The sequence below is a fragment of the Nyctereutes procyonoides genome, unplaced genomic scaffold (assembly GCF_905146905.1).
Source record: "Nyctereutes procyonoides isolate TBG_1078 unplaced genomic scaffold, NYPRO_anot_genome, whole genome shotgun sequence".
NCBI classification, from domain to species: Eukaryota; Metazoa; Chordata; class Mammalia; order Carnivora; family Canidae; genus Nyctereutes; species Nyctereutes procyonoides.
In genome coordinates this window covers 14017114-14030564 of record NW_026575117.1, presented here as the reverse complement: position 1 = coordinate 14030564, position 13451 = coordinate 14017114, and positions in this window count along the sequence as shown.

Sequence of the window (13451 nt, the reverse complement as noted above, 5' to 3'; positions counted from 1 at the left end):
TCAAAATGGTTATACCCAAAGTAATCTATAGGCTTAATAGAATCCAAATAAAAAATCTCAACAGATTTGTTGTTTTTGAAGTTGAATTGAACATGCTTATTCTTCAAAGGACAAACACTAGTGAAGGCAATTTTGAAAAGGTAAAAAATGGAGGACTTACCCTTTCAGATATTCAAATTATTATAAAGCTGTAATAGTTAAGATAGTTTGTATTCATTCAAAGATACCCAAATGGACCATTGGAACAGAATAGAAAACAGAATAGATTTGAAACCTATAAGCTTAGGTGGTGCTTTGCAATGCAATAATTAAAATATAGTCTCTTTCAACAATTTTGATGAATTATTGAAAACTACATCTAAAACAATGTACTATAATTCAGTTGGCTAACTGAATTTAAATTAAAAAAATATCAAAAAATAATCAAACTTCAGGAAACAAAATAAATTTGCATAAGTAAACACACACACACACACACACACACACAGAAAATACAGTCTCTTTTTGTGTCCAGGACCCATAGGAAAAAAATAAAATAAAATAGAAAAGAAAATGTAATGTCTTTGGTAAATGGTTCAAGAGAATACTTTCATTATCTTGGGTTCAGTAAACATTTCATAAACATGATGCAAAATAAATTAATCATAAAAGGAAGAATTGATGGGGATCCCTGGGTGGCTCAGCGGTTTAGCGCCTGCCTTTGTCCCAGGGCATGATGCTGGAGTCTCGGGATCGAGTCCCACATCGGGCTCCCTGCATGGAGCCTGCTTCTCCCTCTGTCTGTGTCTCTGCCTCTCTCTCTCTCTCTCTCTCTCTCTATCATAAATAAACAAATAAATCTTTAAAAAAAAGGAAGAATTGATATACTAGACTTGATTAAAATTAAAGAAACTGTTTATCAAAACACACCATATTTTGAAAGTTTTTGAAAAAAGATATATTTGAGGAAATTTTATTATTTAGCTCAAATTTGTTGGGTTGTTCAGCTTCTATAATTTTGTTTCTTTATTTTTGTGTGTGTGCCATAAAGAGATAAACTACACATCACATATTTTTTATTTTGTTACTTGTAGTAATGTTGAGAATCCTCCTAGCTGAGAATAAAAAATCCAATTCCTTGGATGACCCTTGGTAAGTTACTATGTTGGGCTCTTAATAAAATGTTAATAATTGAGGATTTTTATTTGAATATATAAAAAAGGAAAAAAAAAAACTATTGGAAAGCCAAAAGGAAAGGGGGAAATCCAAAAAGAGAAGAAAAAAAAATAAAAGGTGAAGGGTTACAATCATGCATCTTGACCATAACGTTTTAGGTTTTAAAACTTGTGTTATGTTCCCAATACGTAAAATTTTGGAGGAAAGTACTCTACTTATAAATATTGTCTGCTTTTATAAACTCTTTAAATGAGCCTCAGGGTTAGACTTCACCACAGGACTGACATCCAGGTAATATGGATGTCACCTGGATGTCACCAGATGTTCTGGTGTTCTGCAAAGCTGTTCTGCAAAGCTTATATTCACAATTGTGAGTTCTAGACCTCATGAACAGTGTCTGTGATTAAGAGCACCTATTTGTTTTTACAACTGACTTTCATTCTTGTGTCGTTTCATATATTAGGTTTCTTAGCTATGTATCCAGAATGTTCCTTTTCTTTTTTCTTCTGATTCTCTTACTTTCTTTTGCCTCCTTCCCACAGTCACAACACAGTTTGTGTTGTGATTGAGTTAACCAGATATGATAAATATCAAACAACCTTAATTACTTTATCATCAATTCATTCATAAAATTTAATTAATAAATCTTTAGGGTCATCTAGTTAATGAACTATCAGAGATAGCTCTGGTGCAATGCCGGTATAATTTTGGCATTGACACTTTCCTGAGAATTTCTGTTTAAATAGCAAATTATTTTGTTTAAATAGCAAATTAAATTTCAAATTAATTGAAAGTGAAAAAGCAATGAGATCTTCAGCCTTTTTGTGACTTTTGCTCCTTTAAAATATCTCATGTTTAATCTATCGTTTCTCATGGAATGCATGGAAATAAAAATGAACACAAATATTCCCAAAGATTCCTAGAAATTTCTTCTAGCTAAACTCATAGCACACAGGAATATTCAAGGTAATTTACATAGGAAAACAAAAAACAGGACCTGAGTGTGATGTTTAAAATGAAACTCAAAAGAGGCAGAAAGACTATGAATAAATACGGTTGGGATTTTCCAAGGTAGTACAAGTCCCATGGTGTTCAAATAAAATATACACAGGTACCTTAGGCTCTCAGTAGAAATACTGATTCTTATGCCCTGTCCTCAGAGATTCTGTTCCAGGAGATTCGGTGCATATCCCAAGAATCCACACTTCCAACATGGTGCTTCTAAGTGACTTGAACTAGTCAACTCAAGAATTCCACTTTATTGATACTAAAATATGCCTGAAATCAGTGAGGCTGTGTGGCGTTTGGAGCATATGCAAAGAGCTTAGTTACCCTTTAAAGTACAACAAATGTTAGCAATACTAAAAGTTTTCCATATTTGAATTCAAATATTTAAAAGTAGAAAACTGAATATATTGTGATGTGAAGATTGATAGGGACCCAGTGGTTGCCCTGCAGGGGGCAGCATCAACGCTCCACTAGTTTGGATGTTAGTGATGAAACTACACAGACACTGAGAAGACATGAAATGACTCATTACTCACAAGAATGAAGTTTTCTGAGGAGAGCAGGGCTGGTTCCCAAGCTGGTTTGAAAATAACTTGAAAGACAGGGAGTAGCTGGTGGCTTGGTTAGTAAGTGGGCATGGAATGAGAGTTCCTACTTCCTGGCCAGGACTTACCTGGTTTTAAGTTCCTACTGGGGTCAAAGGAAGAAATGCATGGTCTTTGCTCTCACATGTGGGGTGAAATTGAAAGAGGGAAGGGTGGGGCTTGGAAGCTGTCAGCAAACATCAAAAGTAGAATCAAACTTTTTATTAAAATACTTGAAAAGAGGGACGCCTGCGTATCTCAGTGGTTGAAAATCTGCCCATCTGCCTTCAGCTCAGGGTGTGATCCCAGGTCCAGGGATTGAGTCCCACATCAGGCTCCCTGTGAGGAGCCTGCTTCTCCCACTGTCTATGACTCTGCCTCTCTCTATCTTTCATGAATAAAAAATAAAATCTTAAAAAAATACCTGGAAAAAAAAACAAACCCTGAGATTATAAGGTCATTAAGAGTTAGTCGAAAGTTCTGAGATAGGATTTTACCTGCCTGGGGTTTTACTATTATTATCTATTATTATTATCTATTATTTCTATTATTATCTTTCTATCTGCCTGTATTTTTAAGTAACTATAGGGCTCAGTGACTAGCTAGCCATCAGTGAGGTCTATAGTATTATCCCAAACATTTTGCAAAGCAGAAATGGTTATTTGAAATATGAAACCATTATTTGGAAGACACTGTTCTATTCCAAACCCATTTTAATTATATTATTTGAGTTTTGTCAATTAAATCAAATAAATTTAAAATAAACATTCCACAGGTAAAAGTCCATGGGTTTACTAAATCACACAATGAAATACTCTAACATTTATAACCGATGAGTATATGTAATCTGGTAGGTCTTTCTATTAAAAAAAATCAAAAGTAGTCTCGTAGTGGGGTTGTTATAGTATGGAAATACTCTATTGTAACCAAATTCCTTCAGAAAGTGGATTTCACAGCAAGACTATAGAAGTTAACTTAACAATAAGAAGCCAAATAATGACTTCCACTCATATGTATTTTTGTGTTTTGAAGGTTTTAGGGTACCATCCCCAAAATGGGAGAAAATGTTGAGATATAAATATCCAGCCTAGTACTAATGTTTAGCAAAACCAAAGATAACCCTTAGATAAATACACAGAAATTGCTCTTAAAAATACTTTCTGAAGATTATAATTCTAGATATGGGAAAAATCAAAGTGATTTCTTTTAAAGAATAAAGTAAGTTAAAACTGGCACCAAAAAAAGCCTTACCACCTACCTATGAAAACAAGTTTTAACTGCAGGTGAGTAAGTAAACAAGACTTAAAAAGCTTTCAGAGGAATAAAACAACAAGGAATAAAAATGGAAAAAAAAATTGTCTCCTAGGGAACAAAAAAGCCAATCATTGCTATAACTCTGCAGGGATAGCTTTTGATTATGTCTGTGAATACAGCATCCACTGAAAAGTTAAGCTTTCTCATTTCATTTTACAGGAAAGGGGAATGCTTAGATGATTGCTCCCACCAACGTTTAGGGGGAGGAATTCTTTTTTTCTTTCTTTAATAATGACTATGGGATACTCCTTTTTTTAAAAGGAAAATCCTGTTGTCAGTGTTATTTTATGCAAAAAAATTTGATGGTATACCAAGCCATCAAATAGGCAATAAAGTATCAATAGTTGAGTCCCATTTTGGAACGAATAAATTTATCTACTGAGCTATAGAAAGACCATTTATCATCTGAGTTATTAAAAAGTTCTGTTTCAGCCTGATATGAGAAGAATAAATTGAATGAACTAGTAAATTAGAACTTTAAACAAATTGAAATAGAATAGATGACACACAAAAAAACAACAACAACAACACATGATACCACAGAAACATTATGGTCTTTGAAGTCACAGAGACCTGTGTTAAAATTTTAGTCAGAAACCTAACCACCGTATAACCTTGTAAAAGATACTTAATAGATCTGGAGCTTCAGCTTCTTCATATAAAAAATTTGCAAAATGTCATGATTTGAATTGATACATATGAACTACAGGGCCTGGGAACAGTATCAGCCATGTAGTATGTTCTCAAACATTAGTATATATTATAGAATTATAGAATGAGTAATTAGTAAAATGTCAGCAATTCCTAAAGTAATCTCTGGCTTAATTCTTGTCCCTTGAGGTTTATAAGAAAAAGAAAAGTTTTTTTTTTTTTATGTTAAAGTAAGATTGAAGAGCAGTATATAGTAGAACACTCAAGGGAAGGCATCAAAGAATGTCATCATAGAGACATTTATGCACAATCTATACCAATGTATATGGAAGTCACCTTTGCTAATGTCCCTTTGGAAATTCATAATTATTTTTTTAAGATTTTTAAAAATTTATGTATTCATGAGAGACACAGAGCAAGAGAGAGAGGCAGAGACACAGGCAGAGGGAGAAGCAGGCTCCATGCTGAGAGCCTGATATGGGACTCGATCCTGGGTCTCCAGGATCACAACCCCAACGAAGGCAGGTGCTAAACTGATGAGCCACCCGGGCTGCCCCATAATTATTGTTAGCATATCAGAAAGTCTAAGAAATCTTGTTATCAGAATTTATCTGGAGTTACATTAAAATCCTTTAGCAAACCTTGAAAAAAATAGATTTGAAAAAAAAAAATAACATGGCTTCCCACGCATTTGACCTTATAGTGTGTGTGTGCATTATGCACAACTGTATCTTATAGAACTGGTTGATTTTCTTTAAACCAACTTTTAGGGGGATCCCTGGGTGGCCTGCCTTTGGCCCAGGTGGTTTAGCGCCTGCCTTCAGCCCAGGGCATGATCTTGGAGACCCCAGATCGAGTCCCACATCGGGCTTCCTTCATGGAGCCTGCTTCTCCCTCTGCCTGTGTCTCTGCTTCTCTCCCTCTCTCTGTGTCTCTCATGAATGGATAAAATCTTAAAGACCAACTTTTAGAAAAAATGTTAATATTCACATAATTATCAGGTGCATTGAAGAGGTTAGATTATATTAGTCTTTATGTAAAGATGGAATATAGCTATCTTATTCAGCTTAGGGTACTATAACAAAAATACCATAAACTGTGTGGCTTGACAGCAGAAATGTATTTCTTGTAGTCCTGGGACCTGAAAGATCAGGGTGCTAGCCTGGTAGGGTTCTGGTGGGGGGCTTCCTTTGGTTTGCAGATGGGGCCCTTCCTGCTGTATCTTCACCTGGTGGAGAGAGAAAGTTATCTCTTTGGTCTCTTCTTACATAGTTAATAAACACACTGTGAGGACTCTACTCTCATGACCTCATCTAAACTGAATTACCTCTCAGAGTCTACTGCCCCAACCAAATACCATCAACTGGGGGTTAGAGTTTCAACATATGAATTGTGGGAGATATAAACATTCAGTCTGTAGTGACAAAATGTCAAAGAATTTAATGCTATACATATTTTACTTGATTTCTATGTGCCTCAGTTTGTTCATGTGTGAATGAAAATAACATTTTTTAAAGATTGATTGATTGATTTAGAGAGGGAGCACAGGAGGAGGGCAGAGAGAGAGAGAGAGAAAGAGTCTTAAGCAGACTCCTCATTGAGCGTGGAGCCTGATGCAGGAGCTCGATTTCACAACCCTGAGATCATGACCTAAGTCAGAGCAAGAGTTAGCCACTTGATTTATGGCACCACCCCAGTGTCCCTGAAAATAACATTTTTGAACGGCCACCATGAAGTTTAGAGATATGATTCATAAAACATCTCTGTGACCATAGAAAAGTAATCACTGAAAAAACGATAGTGAATAATAATACTTAGTTTGATAGCGCTATAATTAAATATTTCATTATTCTCTTAAGTTATTTTGGAGCCTCTATAATGTGTTCCTTTCAAAGACTTATGTTAACTTCTCTGGTTCTATGCATAGAATGATATGATCAGTCTTTCTCTAATAGATTACTTTAAATTATAAATATCCTTTATCTCCTGTTCTAAAACATGTATTCTCCTTTTTCCTTACTGCCATCAGCTACTGTTCACTTCTGTACTTTTACAGCCCATCCCTAAAAGAGCTGCTTGTTCTGCCTCATTCTCAATTTACTCTTGACCCTAATGCATTTCAGTCTCAACCCATCTCACTCCACCAGGAAGTGTGTGTGTGTGTGTGTGTGTGTGTGTGTGTGTGTGTGTGTAGTGGATAAACATTACCAATGAGCTAAATTTTCTGAAGCAAAGTAATTTGTCCATTCTCATTGTACCCACCATCTCAGAGAATTTGATCCAGTTGACAACTTTTTTGTTTCTGGGAATAGTTTCTTTAATGAGTTTAAAATTCTCTTTCATAATTTGTTCCCAATTGTTTCCTTTTATGGTTGCTTCTCCTTTGCTCAACATCTAAGTGGTGGATTACCTCAGGTCTCAATCCTGGATCTTTTTTCTCTTGCTTTTTCTTCCGTATGATCGTATTCAAGTTCATGGTCTTAAAACCCATCTATATGCTGTTGGCCTATCATTGTACTTGTGTAACCCAAACCCTCCTCTGGTATTCAAACTTATACTTTCAACTTCCTGTTTAACAGCTTCCTTTGAAAACCTACAAGGCATTCCAAAAATCATGAAGCCAGAATGGAACTTTTTAAATCTACCACACTATCACCATCAATATTTTCAAGACGTACAGCCTTTCCAAATCTACCAACCAATTCTCAGCATCCACCCACACTACTGTTTAATATGAAACTGACTCTCGTCTGTTAACTACCTCACTCTCAATCGCCTCCACCCAATATCTTCCATCAGAAAGTTCTATCATTTCCACCTCTTGTGGAAATGTATTTGCTGTACACCTGTATTTTCTTTATCTGTACTGCATTCACATCATTCAGTTTCTTTGTATGTCCAAAGATGACCAAAAGTTCCATGAATAATAACTCTAATTAAATATAATTGGTTTTCTTTAAAATGTTAAATAATTTATTTATACATTTTAAAGATATTATTCTGAGAAGTAATCTATTGGTTTGAGTAGACTACCACTGGGATCCTAACTCATCCTGAATGTTCAGATTCTTCTAGCCTGTGATTCATTCTAATAGACCTTTTGCATAATAAGAGTATGGTTATTTTTTTTTTATTTTGCTTTTCTTTCATTGTGTTGTTGTGATTATTAGCTTTTAGTTCATGTTTCTGCATCACTTCTGGTGGTTTTCGGCTGGCAGTTACAAAGTATACAAACAGATGCTAAGGTTGTTTTATTTAAAGTAAGATACAGGGGGGATCCCTGGGTGGCCCAGTGGTTTAGTGCCTGCCTTCAGCCCAGGGCGTGATCCTGGAGTCCTGGGATCAAGTCCCACATCAGGCTCCCCGCATGGAGCCTGCTTCTCCCTCTGCCTGTGTCTCTGCCTCTATCTGTGTGTGTCTCTCATGAATAAATAAATAAAATCTTAAAAAAAATAAATTAAGATACAGGGATGTATTTAATGTGAAACTGAAGCAAAGAGCAGGAGGGGATCTAGTATAGCATAGCAGTACCTCTCTTATACCTATGTTCCCTAATTTTGGGGAAGAATATGTATCACAGGTTTACTGCTGATATTGTTTATACAAGGTAGTCCTCTGTATTATGCAAGAGGTTCAACATTTTCTGTGCCCTAGGATTTTGTATTAAGAATTACATCCCTTTTTAAGAATCACTCAACTCAATTTCTGTGCCTTGTATGCTCTTAAAACAAACTTGAGGTCTGTAAGACCATTATTTGGGTAAGAGAGCAGTTACAGAAATCTGAAGCAAGGCTGTCACTGGAAACCAACTGCATGCTCACTTCTTTTTTAAAATTTAATTTAATTTCATTTAAATTCAGTCAATTAACATGTGGTGTGTTAGTTTCAGAGGTAGAGTCTAGTGATTCATCAGTTTCATACAACATCCAGTGCTCATCGCATCAAGTGCCCTCCTTAATGCCCAACACCCAATTACCACAACTCCCCACCCCCCTGCACTCCAGGGATCCCCAGTTTGTTTCCTATGGTTAAAAGTTACTTATGGTTTCTCTCTGTCTCTCTGATTTCATCTTATTTTTCCCTCCTGTTCCCTACAATTCTCTGTTTTGTTTATTAAATTCCACATATGAGTGAAATCGTATGTGCATGTTTACTTCCTGAGGAGTAAACTCATGGATGCAGGATTGCAGGCAAATGTATTTCTAAAACCATTGTTCACCATAGTAACAAAATTCATAATCGGTGTGTATGTATGTGTCTATGTGCATTGCAAAAACTACTTCCTTAAAGCTGAATTAAAACTTCTAGGTCTGATACAAGCAGTAGATATTTAAAGTTAATCATTTAAAATCTGAAATGTGCTTCAAAACCTGTGTGTGTTTATCCAAGTTCCACAGATCCCTACAGTTATTCCACTGATTAGATATTAGGAGAAGTGAGATAAAAGATGAATCTAATGGCAAAGGTATAAAGTTAGTTATTAATTATATAAAGTTATATTTGGAATAATTAACTCAAATGATCTGTATCAAAAAGAACAGGTCTTACTTTCTCAATTTTATATCACAGTGGACTCCGGGATATTTTCAATAAAATGAACAGAAATTTAGTCAATTTTTTATTTTCTACATCCAAGAATAGGAAATGTGGGCTTAGCATTTGAGGGAGTACCATGCACTACCCTGGTATGATTTCTTTTACCTTTGTGAATAAGTCACAATTTCTGTTCATTATAATTATAAATCACTCAGTTGTCGGCTTTCAAATGCCATTTAAAAGATTAAGCCACTTGTTACCATTATAATACTTGAATGAGAAATTAACAACATCTGAATATATTAATGATAATATAACCTTTATATTTCTGTTCCAGTTGCTCAGCTCAAGCGTAAGGATTTGGCTGAGTGATGTGTTTCTTTTACTGAAAATATTTTCAAGTTTAAATGAAATGTTTTTTAATCCAATAAAGATATCTTCCAAGAAATAATGCTTACATTAAAATAAAAAGATATGCTAATACCAGAACTCAATACTTTTGTATGCCAAGTGTTCTTCCATCTTCTGTATACCAATATGTCTATATTTATGCAAAGCATCTTTGATATCGGCCATTCTATACTTAGATCCAACTAAGTTGGCTTGACTTGAAGTCCTTCGATGTAGCTCTTATCACAAGCCCTGATTATTTTTAGAATAGGAATCATTCCAGCTCAGAGTGGTTTTAGGACTTTGGTTCCTGATATTAATGAGGCAGATCATTAGTTGGTGGAAGCTTCCTTCCAGATGGTAGGTGATAATAGTGCATTTAGGGAGATGTGCTGAGTTAGGGGAAAAGTTTGCTTGACACTTGGCCAACTCTTTCATCATAGAAGATATTTTCATACTCTGAATTCAGATTTGGTATCAATTACAAGAGCAAGCCCTAAAGAAAAGTAGGAGTCCTTAACACCATATATACAAGTTCTTGCCATCCTTTCATTTTTCTCCTTTTAAATATTGTCTTTCTTGGATAATTTCTCTCTGAATCAGAACCTTGTCAACAGTTGCATGTTATATATAAAGATATCTCTGTCATACTCTATGTAACATCAGTTTTTGATGCTCAGATAAAGTTTTGCCAATGATAACATTTCTTAAAATGAATGTCTTGATTTTAGGGGGGAGGATGATCTGAAACTTTGCTTCCATCGCTATGACCCTCTACTTGGCGCTTCTATCAGTTTTTGCATGTGTGGTGGTCGATTTGCTTTCCATCCCTGTGTTGATCATTTTATGCCTGAAGCAAAACTCTCTTCAGGATTAGCTTATTTAGGATGAATAGGTCAAGCTGAGTATGAAAACGAGAACAATGAAATTCCTTATCTTCAGTAGCACAGAAGGCAACAAATCCTTCTAAAAAATAGGTGCTTAGGGATACGATGGGAGCATCTTCCACAGCCTTAAAATAGTGCTTTTTAATACATGGCAAACAGTGAAATTCAAACAAGAACCTTATATGTACGTGTGAATTTTAAATTAAATTGTTCATTTAACCTCGGTTTCAGTAATTCCTGGGAAAAAGGAGATTCAAATCAATGAAATATCAAGTATTTTATTGTTTCAACTTTACAGATAATCAGAGGAACAAGAAATTATAAAAAGGGATTTTAATCTGTTTACCAAAACAAATACCTAAATTATGAATAGAATCATTGCTAGATTGTTTGTCTACAATAAATTCTTTTGCAAACATTTCTTAATGTTGTTAAATCCATCCCTTTCTGTCTATTTTATTAGATTTTAACTCACACATTAAAGGTTTTAGAATATGTACAAATACATATATATAGGCATTTCTAAACAAATATTGTGTATCTGTCATTATAAAATCTGTCAGTGCAGAAGCACTCCAATGAACATTTAATAATATTGTGTTCTTATACTTTATACTTCGAGTGAGTTATATCATGCAACTAAGCAAAATGCAAGATAAACATATTTATTTTAAAATTATCTTGAATTATTATTCATGTGTCCATTAACCATGATTCTCAAATAAGAAAATTCTCTTTTAAAAATAATGTTCCAAATTACCAGCATTTTTTAGGAGAGTTATTTGATGAAATGAGTATCTGTGAGTATATTTACACCTATGCCAATTGATTATTTTTCTTCTTTTGCTAAGTGTAAGTCTAACAGCAACTTTTTAAAATCATTTTGGGTAAATTATCAGCTTAAAATATCTAAGCACAGATACTTTTAAGGGATATTTAAAGAATATATATACTGTAATACCAGTTCTCAAGTCGTTTGCAAACCTTTTGAAGAACAAAAAAATTAGCATTACAATAATTAATGAACTATATAATATATATGATCATATAATCAATGAATAGAGAAAGAGGATGTTAGGAAAATCCTAAACTGGAAATGTAACAACCTTAAGCTAATTCTAAACTGTAACAAGTTAGATGTCTAATCACAACCACCCTGAAAGGGAAGAGTGTATGGAAAGGGGATCTGCCTCCCTGGGAGAAGAGTGCACACATTCTAGGCAGTAAGTGCTAGGCTTTAAGAGAATTATATAATGACATACCGTGAATTTTAAGATGAGAAGCTTGGACTATACCTAATATTGCATAAAAATCCACGAGGCAGGCTGAAGTATGGAATTGGCATCCTGAAATATGCCTTTATGACTTACAATTCAGGATGAGCTGGGAGGTGGAGATAAGAAAGAATGTCCGTCAGGAGGTCATTGTATTTATCCAAGAATAAAGTGATGCAAGCTTAGAGGGTTGGTAGTAGAAAAAAGGACAGGGCAAATTCAGCAGGCATTTTAAAGAAAAATTCAGAAAATTTGGAGGTGATTGAAGTTATAGAAAAAGCACAATATACATGAAAATCCGCATGCATATCTAATTGGACTCTATCCAATTCTTTGTTTTTTAAATTTTTTATTTAATTATGATAGTCACAGAGAGAGAGAGAGAGAGAGAGGCAGAGACACAGGCAGAGGGAGAAGCAGGCTCCATGCACCGGGAGCCCGACGTGGGATTCGATCCCGGGTCTCCAGGATCGCGCCCTGGGCCAAAGGCAGGCGCTAAACCGCTGCACCACCCAGGGATCCCCTCTATCCAATTCTATAGTTATTACTTCCTTTCATTACACAATACTCATATCTTATCATTGTTTTCATAATTTTCTTCATATTGGAAAAATTTTCCTTAAAAAAGGGTATCTCTTTCTATTTAGCATCTTTTTTTCTGCTTAGAAATATGATACTGAGACCAAACTGAGATATGAAACAACATTGGAGTAAAAGACCTATGTGAGTTTAACATAAGCCCACAAATTACTAACTGATATTCCTTGTATGCCTCATATATTCACACTTATATCCATTGTTGCTAGAAAATTCTCCAGCACAAAATAAGTACCCTATGAATACTGACTCAATGGTTAACTAAATGAATGAATGTTTAATGTTTTAAGCTCAAGTTTCATCATCCGTTGATTGATAGTGCTAGTAACTGTATTTTAAAAAAGTGAGATGATTAAATTAGATAGTGTAATAAGTACTTTACAAAAGTTAGTTCTATCACTAGACAGAAATGCAGACTAAAGTTTCAAGTATTTTATTCCATAAATATTTGACTGGGTGAATAGTTTAAATGTTTCTTTGTGTATATGTTTTCATTTTGTGACAGCTAGTGTTTCATTGTCATATTTTACAGATTAGATACTGAGGCACAGAAAAGTTAAATGATCTACTCAATGTGATGTGGTTTGCTAATGACAACTCTGTGGTTAATCTCTGTGGTTACAGTTTCCAGTCTATTGCTCATCTATTACTATTACACGGCATTTTACTAAACATGTATTTTTATGTTTATGCCATGTATTTTGGTAGTGATAGAACATGAATTCATTAGCAAAGGGAGATGTCACAAATCTCATAAAAGACCATGGCAAAGGACTCATACTATAGGAGAAGTCAAGGAACCACTGATGAGTTTTAAATCTGGAAATCTGACTTAGTTGGATTTTGTTTGTGTTACTTCAGTCTGCAGTGTATGTGAATAAATGATAGAAGGTCCAGTTAACATCGAGTGCGGAAGTCTGCCTAAGGGATAATATGGGGAAAGGGAGATGGAAGGAAGAAGTGAGGAGGAAGAAAGACATTCAAAAGGCTAGCTGTATGTATAATATTTATTTTTAATTTTTTAAAATGTTTAAATTCAGTTTGCCAACATACAG